At 41.6% G+C, this 12278-nt stretch overlaps 1 protein-coding gene across 7 annotated transcripts in view; it reads right to left on the reverse strand.

The window, feature by feature from the left end:
• LOC126198876 (uncharacterized) overlaps positions 1–12278 on the reverse strand; it is a 66513-nt gene that overhangs the window by 14523 nt on the left and 39712 nt on the right. The window contains exon 1 of one of the 7 annotated variants that reach the window (XM_049935536.1): positions 11052–11069. The exons of the other annotated variants lie outside the window; for them this stretch is intronic. The gene's annotated coding sequence lies outside the window, so the exon portion shown is untranslated. Of the gene's footprint in view, positions 1–11051; positions 11070–12278 lie in introns of those variants that run through there. 7 annotated transcript variants of the gene reach the window in all.

The raw sequence follows: 12278 nt of genomic DNA on the forward strand, positions 1-12278 counted from the left end.
ATCTCTCAAGCCCATCTAAGTCACAGATCAGAGTTTGGGGACTGCTTATATTTACGGATAACTGTTAGTTGCAAATTTGTTGCAGTTCTTGGACCATGTCTCCAACAGGCCCCACCTGTTGCAGACTTCTCTGCAGCTTTTGACTTTCCATCAGTTTCCAGGTGCAGTGGCCATGGCTTTAGTTGAGTTCAATAGGTCCAGACCAGCTGTGAGACACCACCTTGCAGGCTGTCACTGAGGGCCATTCCTGTCATAACAGTGTCAAATGCAACACAAAATAGTTGGTCTATACTACTTTATACTGAAAAGGATGTGTCTTGGAAACAAAGGAAGATAAAATACATGTAAATATAAAACTTTTATAAATAGTGATTACTGTCACCAGCTGGCTTGTTTTAGATTCTGGGTGTTTTGTTGTGGGAAGTAGTAGAAAAAAGAAATCACAAATGAGAAAATGTGAATAAATGATGCTTTAAAAATTACATGATAATGCCCAAGTTTAGCCTTGTGGTTTAAAACAGGTAGAGTCTAGAAGGTTTTTAAGTCTTGCATGTATTGCAAACAACAGACGAAAAGGCTCATAACAAAATAAAAAATATATATGTTAACTACAAAACCAGACTTTTGTGGAGAATATCAGTGCACAGCTGCATACGTACACTTACCACTGCAATAGGTGCACTATAGCAAGTAGGACAGGTCTTACGTAAAGAAATGCTCACCATGTTCGTGGCATTTAATGTGCCACAGGTGTCTCCTGTGTTGTGCCAAATGGTGAGCACCTAAAAGAACTCAGCTTTTGGCTGGATACAGATGTGGCAAATTCATGGTAGCCAAACAGGAGGGGTGGGGGGGGGGGCTGTCAGTTTTCTGTAACTGTAGACTGTGCACACTTCAGTAGTCACTGTGTGATGCAGTTCAGTTGGAATATTGCCACAAGGATTGAGGATCTTTGCTTAATCACACAAATCATGGGGATGGTAGAAACCTCTTTAAAGGCTAGTCAGTCTCAAAGTGTGCTACGTGCAGATGGCTGTTGTGGAGATTAGTATAGTCTACAAAGACAATACTAAAAACATTAGTAACAGACCAAATGTATTTATTGTTACTAAAACAGAGGAAGTAAGTTTTGAGAAACTGTCACATTTTCACATCAATAATGATTAAAGGGACTTGGTCACTAAAATCTGTTAACAGGCCACAAGCCAGTACACTTCTAGTCAGGAAAGGAACAGCTGCCCCGATAAGTAAGCTATTAAATGCTAAATCTCTAGGAGACTATGTTGTAACTACAGAGTTACATACAGGCCTGAATTATAGTAAAAGTGTTGTTAGCTGCAGGGACATACTGGAACTGGACACCAGTGACTGGCAACAGCTGTGGGAAAATGAAGGTGAGAATGAAGTCAGAAAAATTATAAAAAAAGAGCACGCAATGAGTTAGGGAACAAACTGTACTTAAGTTGATATTTAATGTACATCACTGTGGGATGCAAAGTGCTGGTGACACATTATAGATTCAGTTTGGTTATACACAAAGGAAACACTCCACTTGTGTGTGAACTAACTGCACTCATATGCCACTGATTAAAGAAATTCAACAGAAACAGCATTGGTGGTGGAGCATAGAGTTGAGAGAACATTATCTTCAATTCAGACACAAAAGGAGAAGCAAAAGGTGTTGGTTTGGTAAAATAGTTTTGTCACCATCTGCAAAATTCAAGAAAAGGGCTATGAACAATTGTGCAGAAACATACAGTACAAAACCATTAGATCATGCAACCTTGCTCCTGTCTGACAGGTCTGAAGGATAATGTAGAAAGATGGTATGGTAAGGTATGAACATTAATGTTCAAATAATCCTCCCATCCTCTGCAGCAAACTCTCCACTTTGGAAGAATGGAAGGGGAAAAAGAGAGAGCAACCACACCACTAAGTTAGCCACCATAGTACTGGGTTGAGCACACAAGTTGAGTTGTTATGACTTCGTCAATTTAAACCCCCCCTCCCCTCACGTTACATGGCTACAAACTCCACAGAAATGGGGAAATTACAAAAGGAGGACTGGCTATGTCAGTAAACAATCTATACCTCTCCACTCACAACCAGTTTACAAGCACTCACTGTATCAGTGGACAGATATCATAGACCACTAAGTTCATTTTACATGCCCCACATGAAGTTCCAGACCAAGAGGCTTTCATAGCACAAGTTATTAAGTTACCTCAATGATACTTCCTACGTGTGGATTTTAACACACACGATGTTGTTTGGAAATCAGCAACTACATGCCTCAGGGGTATAGCTATTGAGAACCTCTTAATGTCACTATACACGTCTATTGGACAGGATTGGCAGAGTATGCACTTCAGCCCTGTAAAGGGTGGTTTGCTGGCTGGAAGCTAAGGGACTAAACAACAAAGTTGTCAGAATGTTGATCAAGAGTTAGTGTCAGCCATAAATTTGAACTATTAATGTATGTAGGAGCAGTAAAACTGAGGCCTCTGAAGTAATATTGATGCCAGAGCTGCTAAATGACATAAAAGTACATGGGTATGGCTGGTTCATAGGTCAGAGCAATAGAGGGGTATCCCAGGATTCATCTGTGGTGACAGAAACCCCATGTGCACCTGACTACCAGTCAACCCAATAGGGAAGATGACAGTTGCAGAGTAAAAAACACCTTCTAACTGGGAGTTCTGCAACATTAAACGTGACAAGGATGAAAACATAATGGATATCAGTTGGACTGACATTAAAATTAGGTGAGAGAAATAATCAGCTCTGCATGTGACAGAAGTCATGCTTCCTATAGCTGTCCTGCCCCCCATCCATTATCGTCAAAGTATTAAACAGGGGAACAGCCCCCACTATTCACTGGAGTGTGCCACAGAAAAAGAACCTCCCCCATTTAAAAGCAATTAAAACACATTAAATTGATGGATGACCAAGGCAGTTGGCAAAGGGGATAGGGTTGAAGGTCCCCCCCCCATATGCAGCATGAGAGAGGAGGTGCCCAAACCCAACCACCCTGCTCCACCCCAATCCAAAAGTATTTTAAAAGTTTATATCTGAGCATAAAAACCATATTCAAAGAGAAAACAAGGAACCAGTTCAATTGCCCACAGGCTGTCTACCAATATTGGAAGTAAAGAATCCAAAAGACCATGTTTCGCATGCAGAGCCAGGAGGAGGTGCCAGTCCCCAAGGATGTGAGGTACAGTCTGTGAACCTCTGCAGCCAAAACATGTGAGTATCTTGTTACATAAAATAAAACTATGAATTGATCTGGTATGATTTAAATAATGAAACCTGCACCAGTAACTAGTTTTTCATGCTTAGCATAATGTATTTCCACAAAAAAAAAAAAAAGTAACCAATGCAGCTTTCATTATCTAAATCATGAATGACACAGCTGCAGGCTTTCCTGAAACATTGACTATGAAGTACGAAATGAAATTGGATGTGACCAATGTGAATATGACACACAGGACAGTGGATTCCTTCAGGGAGGAGGAGCAGGAGGAGGAGGAGCAGTAGTTTATAGGAGGGGGCAGTGGCTCACCAGATGTTGTTTCATCTCCAAGTGAGGAAACATCTTGCCTGCACCCACAAATGCACACCTATGATCATCAATGCAAATCTTGGGTGAGTAATTACTTCTCTAGCCAAATGGTTGGCCATTTCATTCCATGGGACACCCCCATGACTTGGTACCCAGAGGAAGGAAGGTCAGAGAGGTGGTCATGAATAGCACGTATCAAAGTGTGGTTTAAGTAATATTGATCAATAGCTTGGAGATTACTCATTGAGTCACTGCAAATTAAATTGCAGTTGAAGAAGGTCTGTTTAATAACACGTAGGGCTCTGTTAATGGCTATCAGCTCTGCCATAAAAATACTACATGTTCCTGGCAGCAAATGTAGTTGTTAACCAGCAGGAGATGTAAAACCATATCCTATCCTATTCATAATTTTTGAGCCATCACTGTAAATGACACAAAAAGGTCATGAGAGTGAATGAAACATTAGGTCCAATAGATCAAATAGATTGGTACTAATGGGCCTTGAGGTGCAATCCAACTGGTGAGCCCATTCAATGGTAGTCTCAAGGGGTCAATGCCCGTTGTATGCAAAAAGAATTTTATAAGTTGGATGATTAGGAAATCGTTCGATGGTGATTGTATAAATGAGAATGAGTTGGTACTGTTGGAACTGGAGAGTGGAGCAAGGAGACTGCCTATGGGATTAGTTCGGACGGTGCCAGTAGCCAGTTTTACTCCATTATGATGGTCTGAGTCCAACAATTTGAAAGCTGAAGATGCCACTGGCAACCATAGTTTAAATGGACCAAGACCAGAGCCTGATAAATATGGAGGAAAGTATCACAATACGCACTCAAAGAGGCAAGGAAGCAGAGAGTGTTAATCCTTCAACTTTAGTTGACAAATATGGGGCAGCCATATCAGCTTCTTATTGAAGAGGAGTCCCAAAAATCTAGATTATGCAGCAATGTCCAAGCTGTGGGTACCCAAGAAGTGTCATAGTCAGCACGGACCAGGGTACTCGACAAATGAACTAGCATCTTTTTGGGAGAGAACTGCAAGCTATGAAAAAGGGTTCAAGCAGAGACACTTTGGATAGTGCCTTTGAGCTAGCATTCAGCCAAGGCTACAGACTGGGAGCTATGCCAAATGCAAAAGTTGTCAACATACATTGTGGAGGTGACTAGTGGTTCCACGGAGATCACTAGCTCACTAATGACGATGAGAGACGGGGTAAAACTCAGCAGGAAGCTCTGCAGGAACTTTTCTCTTGGACCAGTGGTTCCCAATCTTTCTTAGACCATTACCCCTGAGTGCAATTAGAGATTAGCTAGTACCACCCCTCCCCCCTCCTCCTCCGCATTATCACCAACTTTAGCACCTAACTTAACTGTAGAATGAAAGACTTTTCTTAGAACACTTTTATTTTTAAAACGATGAAAGATGAATTATATTCAGATTGTGTGTGTGTGTGTGTGTGTGTGTGTGTCGCAAGTGCTAGCTGCTACTCCTTTCCAGGTAAGAAAGCTGTCTATTCACAGGGGGCATGGATACTTGTTACAAAACACACTTCCCTTGCATTACTCCTCTCCATTGCAGCACTTGCTTGACTTGCACACTGTTCACCATTTAAAATCAACCAAGTTAAAATGTGTGCACTATACTTACTGTTTGTAAATCAACTGACTGCTGCATTCCTTACTTCTGAACTGGCAGAAATTGGAAGGCTTCAGGCTTTTAATGCTTTGTGTCTGACCACAGTAACTAACAATAATAGCAATAATAATAATAATAATAATAACACTGTGTACAGCACTATTATAGCCCTTATGTAATTACTGCTGTGTTGTGCTGTCAATTAATTCATGTATCTGTTTTGAAGTGAGTTACGAAGCAATTTCTGGACAACTGCAGGTACTATTTACAGCTTTTAGAATACATTTTCTTGAGATATTTAGCATTTGTTATTATATGTTTAGCTTTGATCATCAGTGATGTATGGGACAAAGCACAACATACAGGGTGAGTCACTAACTATTGCCACCAAGAATAACTCCGAAAGTATGACAGTAGCTGAAAAGTTTGTGGGACAAACATTGCATAGGACAACGAGGGCCATAATATGATGGTTTTTTGTTGCTAGGTGGGGTTGTGTCAGAGATATGAAGGTCAACTTTGTTTTTTTAAATGGGATGCTATAGTTTGGTACTTATTTTCTGATAGCGGCTATTGAGACAAATCCAATGATGTGTAACAGTAAGTTCTTTGAAGGTCAACGGAGGCCATAAAGGTGGCATGAACATCCATTTATAGAAGGTGTTCGAAGTGATGAACATTGGTATCAATGCAGTGCTGCAATCTTCTTATCATGGATTGAGTGGTATTCCTTATCACTTCGGCACTTATTGAAGTGCATGCTCTGACAATTCTGTCTCATATATCGTGCAAATAGTAAATATTCGCTGAATACAGCATATCCATCTAACATGCCGTTGACACCAAAACACCATTTGACGGTTTCGCAATACAGCACTAATAGAAACGGTAAGACTAATATCGTTGAATCAAGCAAATGTTAATGATTTATTCCTTCGAAGAACAATTTGATATGCTTCTCATTTAGGAGAATGCCAACGAAATTCAGTGAGAGCTAGAGACTTGTACACTGAAAGATATCCTCAACATAATCACCCTAACATTGTACATTTAAATACGTGTATGATAAATTGAGAACAACTGGATCTTTAATGCATCAGAAAGATATCCGGCAAAGGAAAGTTACTAATGAGGAAACACAAATTGGTACTCATGCCACTGTGGTTTCAGGCTCTTGTGTTAGTATGCGTCAAATCACAAGGGAATCTGGCATGAGCCAGAGTAGTGTTGTTCATGTTCTGCATTGTCATAAATATCATCCTTACCATATCTGTCTCCACTGGTATGGATTGCATGCATTGCATTGAATTCTGCTGAAGGACTCAACTTCAGTATTTATTGATGCAGCAACATTCACGAACCACAGAAATGTTAATTTGCATAACATGCATTATTGGGCAACCAAAAATCCATGTTGGCTGCAGCAAGTTGCACACTAAAAACCATGGTTAGTGAATGTATGGTGTGGGATTCTGGAGGACAGAATTATAGGTCCCTATTTCATCAAAGGAAATCTTCATGGTAGGAAGTACATCACATTGCTGCAAGAAACTTTAGGTCTCTTATTGGAAGAAATACCTTTAGGAACAAGGAACAGAATATGGTATCAACACTATGGGTGCCCGGCCCATTTTTCGCTGATGGCTAGAAATGAATTCCAGAGACAATTCCCAATTTGAAACTTCCTGGCAGAGTAGCACTGTGTGCCGGACCGAGACTCGAACTCGAGACCTTTGCCTTTCGCGGGCAAGTGCTCTACCATCTGAGCTAACCAAGCACGACTCACGCCCCATCCTAACAGCTCTACTTCCGCCAGCACCTCGTCTCCTACTTTCCAAACTTCACAGAAGCTCTCCTGCGAAGGCAAAGGCAAAGGTCCCGAATTTGCGTCTCAGTTCGGCACACAGTTTTAATCTGCTAGGAAGTTTCTTTTCAGCGCACACTCCGCTGCAGGGTGAAAATCTCATTCTAATTCCCAATTTGTTGGATTGGACGTGGAGGCGATGTGAAGTGGCCAGCTCATTCACCAAACATGATGCCTCTGGATTTTTTCTTGTGGGGATTCGTAAAAGACATTGTTTATGAAGATGTTCCAACTACACCTGAAGATATGCAATAGAGAATTGTCAGAGCATGTGCTTCAATAAGTGCCGAAGTGATAAGGAATGCCACTCAATCCATTATAAGAATATTGGAGCACTGCAATGATACCAATGGTCATCACTTCGAACACCTTCTGTAAATGGACGTTCATGCCACCTTTGTGACTTTTGTTGACCTTCAAAGACCTTACTGTTACACATCATGGGATTCGTCTCAATAGCCACTATCAGAAAAAAAGTACCAAACTATAGCATGCCACTTAAAGAAAACGAAGTTTAGCTTCATATCTCTGAAGCGACCCCACCTATAGTCTGTCTGTAAACTGAAGAGTGAGCAGCGCTTTTGGTGGGGGAAGTGGCCTTTCCTGGATGAACGCTGCCACCGGACTACAGGGGCACCCAAAATCTGTTGCCCGTTACCTGTGTAGCAGTGTAGATCGGCGTGCAGTGATATACGTTGTTTCTGTTCATGGGATTTTAGTTGCCAGTGTCAGTTAACTTTGTATACTTACTGATATACTTCGATATAATCGTCTAGCATTGTAAGAAAATGTGCAGAATACGAAGAAGAGGAAGTATTGCGGGCTAACGAGCGTTCGATCGTCTCTAATGTTAGTACAGTGTATGTTAAAGAGGCGACGCAAAAAGAACTGTTGGCTAATATTACTACTCCCAACCAAACGGCTGCAATTTAGGCAAACGTCAGCCTCTCCCAATACGATGCATAAAGAAGAAACGCGGAAATAAGCTGCATGGTTTACTGGAATCGCCAAGAAAGAAATTAATAATTTTGTGAGGAAACCCATCGATATAGAAAGTTTCAAAATCATGTAAAACCTTTGATGCTGATGGAACAGTAAATCTCTGTCTCGGTCACTATTCACCCGATTCTAAGACATATTGCTTAAAACATGTGCGCAATAGCTATTGTAAACACTGCTGAAATTTCCTTCGAAACACGTACCCTGATTCTGGACTTCCAAGCAGAAAGCTTGACATACGAGGTGCGCTTACATATTAACTTTTATTTTTTGGTAAGAACTTTATTTGTTAGTCTACAGCAATGTTATACTCTTCAAAATATTCCCCATTACATACTACACACTTAAGCCAGTGATTTTTCCAATTCCCAAAACACTTTAGGAACTGTTTCTTCTGGATAGTTTATAGGTCTTCTAACTGAACATTTTTAATCTCATCCATACTTGTAAAACTGCTGCCCTTTAAGACCCACTTTGAAATGTTTATACCACTTAAATGCCCTTGGTTTACTCATAACAAGTTCACCAAAAGAAATATTCAATATTTCTAAAAATTTCATACATTTTATTCCATTCTTACAACAAAATTTGATACAGATTCTCTAACCTATTTTTATACAAAACAAATAATCGTTGATGCTACCAAAACACATGTAATCTTTTGAAAACTGACAACAGAGTAAATCGCCAATACGCATAACATTGTACACATACTTTAGAGACATGTTCACGAAGACAGTGACCAAAAAGTAGTGCAAATCGGACTAACACACAAAATTATAAATTTCTGCTTACTTTTTAAACACTCTTCATGTTGCAAGAATTGTTAAGTTTGAATACAGTCCTTCAAAGAAAACTTCTACCTTTCAATAGAAACACAAAGTAAGAACAAGCCTTAAATTCTACAGATTGATTGAATTATGTGCGGTTCGTTTTACGAATAACAATAGAACAACATAAACCATATTCACATGAACAGGCATTCGGTTCTATGTTTGTAGTAGAATCCTGACTTCCGTTCTTATGTTAATATTATTTACTCTATTGTTGTATTTGGAAAGAATCTATTGTCTTTTGTATTCCCTATGGTATTAATGCATTTGTCTAAAAACAAACGCAGCTGAGACGTATCTGGGTGTTTTTTTTTTTTGGGTTTAGGGTGCAAAACTTCTATGGTCATTAGCGCCCGGTCCGTGACTTAGGAAACAGTAAAAAACCGAAATTGAAAAACAGCAGCAATGAGAACGAAAGTCATAAAATTGGAGAAACTAAAAGCAGAAGAAAGGCGTAAAAATCCACTACAAAAAGGGGTAGGTTGTCCCCAAAAAAAGCTTCAAATGACTGACGTCATTTCACTGGCACTAATAAACTTGAGAACGCGGTCGGCTGAGCGCGTGTCATCTGCTAAAATCGACGATACATCAGGCGATAGCTGTAGACGGGAGCGTAACGGATTAAAATAGGGGCACTCAATTAAAAGGTGTCTTACCATCCACAGCTGAGAGCAGTGGGGACAGAGTGGGGGAGGATCGCCGCTTAAAAGATGTCGATGGCTAAAAAGACAGTGCCCTATCCGGAGTCTAGTTAAAATTACCTCCTCCCGACGACGCGTTCGGGAGGAAGAGGTCCAAGCACAAGGAAGAGCTTTCACGTCCCACAATTTATTATGGGTAAGTGTCGACCAATGTGTGTGCCATAAATGAACAACACGTCGACATGGAACGCTCCGTACATCGGCGAAGGGAATCGATTGAATAGCTGGCCGAGGAAGAGAGACTGCAGCCTTGGCTGCAATATCGGCCGCCTCATTTCCACAGATACCAACGTGTCCCGAGAGCCAGAGGAACGCCACCGAGACACCCCCCAGGTGGAGCAAGCGCAGACAGTCCTGAATCCGGTGGACCAGAGGGTGCACAGGATAAAGAGCGTGGAGACTGAGGAGAGAGCTGAGAGAATCTGAGCAGATAACGTACTTTATCTGCTGATGGCGGCGGATGTAGTGGACAGCCTGGAGAACGGCGTAAAGCTCCGCAGTATAAACCGAACACTGGTCGGGAAGCCGAAAGTGATTTGGGGTGTCGCCAACAATATAGGCACTCCCTACACCTAACGATGTTTTCGAGCCGTCGGTGTAAATAAAGGTGGCATCCGTCATTTGTGCACATAGAGCAGCAAATGCCCGACGATAAACAAGTGAAGGGGTACCATCCTTGGGAAATCGACAAAGGTCACGGAGCAGGCAGATCCGGGGACGGAGCCAAGGCGGTGCTGAGACGTATCTGTGAAGGGCGTCGCCACAGATTTAAATCGCGCCGCGGCAGGGCCGGTACTACGTTGCGAAACAGCTTGTAGAAGCACCTTGTGACGTAGCTAGGTTAGCAGAGTGGAGACTCGCTCGCTCGCTCGCTCGCTCACTCGCTCGCTCGCTCTTCAGTTTACCGACAGACTATAGCAACAAAAAGCAACATCATATTATGGCCCCCATTGTCCCATGCAACTTTTGTCCCACAAACTTTTTAGCTCCTATCATACTTTCGGAGATATTCTTGGTGCCGCGCGGGATTAGACGAGCGGTCTACAGCATTGCAGTCATGAACTGTGTGGCTGGTTCCGGCAGAGGTTCGAGTCCTCCCTTGAGCATGGGTGTGTGTGTTTGCCCTTAGGATAATTTAGGTTAAGTAGTGTGTAAGCTTAGAGACTGATGACCTTAGCAGTTACGTCCCATAAGATTTCACACACATTTGAACATATTCTTGGTGCAATAGTTAGTGACTCATCCTGTATATGTATCGTGGACTACGTGAGGAACCTGTAACCTCCACTGCATCAATGGTGATAACTGAGGAAGAGTAATTATTCATAACTTACATAATCAATATTAGAGTGTCACAAAATTGTGATAATAGTAATGATCTTTTGAAAATAATGTAGTTTCACAACTGAAACAGAACCAAACTGTTTAGTTTTTACCCTTCAGGGGGTAATTACCCTCAAGTTGGAAACCACTGTCTTAGACCCATGGCGAGTTGAGTGATGTACCAACTCTAACCTGAAACAATCAGTGGGATAAAAACTCATGATTAAAAAATCAGTAGGGAGCCTTGAGAGCTCCTGTCATTGAGAGTAAGTAAAATGTGATGTTGCCAAGTAGTGCTGTATGCCTTACATAGGTCCAAAATGACTGGTGAGAGGTGTTGGCGTTAAGACATTTGGATTGCTGTTTTAACCTACCCGGATGGTCAGTTGTTGATCAGCCCTCCCCAAAACTACTCTGATAGGTGGACAAAAGGCACTGTGATTCAAGAACCCATTTTACCATCCTTTCAAGCAATTTGTAGAGCACTTTGGTGAGGTTAATTGGTTAGTAGCATTTGATGGATGTTGCGTTTTTGCCTAGTTTAAGAATGATTACCATGATACTATCTGGTCACTGAAAAGGGAAAACACCTTCTTGCCACATATGGTTGAAGACCCTGAGTAGGTGGAATATTGGATCGTCTGATTATGAATCAGATCCAGGACTGTAACCATATCTTGTGACAGTCAAGATCATGAAGCAGATCCGTCAGTGAAAGGTTCATTAGCTACATAATTCAGCTTGACGGGAGGTAAAGGAAAAAATGTCTTCAACTTGTCTTTTATGCATTCAAAAGTCACGTGGGTAAGAATACCGATGAATTCACAAAATGTATAATGAGGTATTCGACAGAGCTGATGAATTGGTAAATATACCACCGTGACAGAGGAGACCTGGGACAGTTGTTATTATTTGGCAGCCTAGTAGACTATGGAGCTTAGTCGTAATACCTAGGATGAAGAGGCATACGTTCACAAGGAGATGTTCCACTCCCGGCATTCCTTCTTACTGCATCTAATTAGATGGTGAGCCTTAGCATGGAGTTGCTTGAAACCGATGTTAAGAACTGTCTGTACTGGATGTCGCCTGAGATACTGCAGGGTCCTTTGACCACCTGAACAGACTTTGGTCCACCACAGCTCCAGCTGGTAGTGAAGTTGGCCTGGAGAAAGGGGACAGCAATTCCAGCAGTGTGGATGATCACATCAGGGAAGTCTCTCTCAAACTAATCAGTGCAACCTGACGGTGTGTAGGTGATGGCACAGGTATACAATTACCAGTTGGAAGCATAGATACCAGTGATAACTAGTCTGTCAGCAGTAACAAGGAAGTGACAGGGTCTCTAGAAAGTTGACACT

This window comes from Schistocerca nitens, chromosome 1 (assembly GCF_023898315.1).
Source record: "Schistocerca nitens isolate TAMUIC-IGC-003100 chromosome 1, iqSchNite1.1, whole genome shotgun sequence".
NCBI classification, from domain to species: domain Eukaryota; kingdom Metazoa; phylum Arthropoda; class Insecta; order Orthoptera; family Acrididae; genus Schistocerca; species Schistocerca nitens.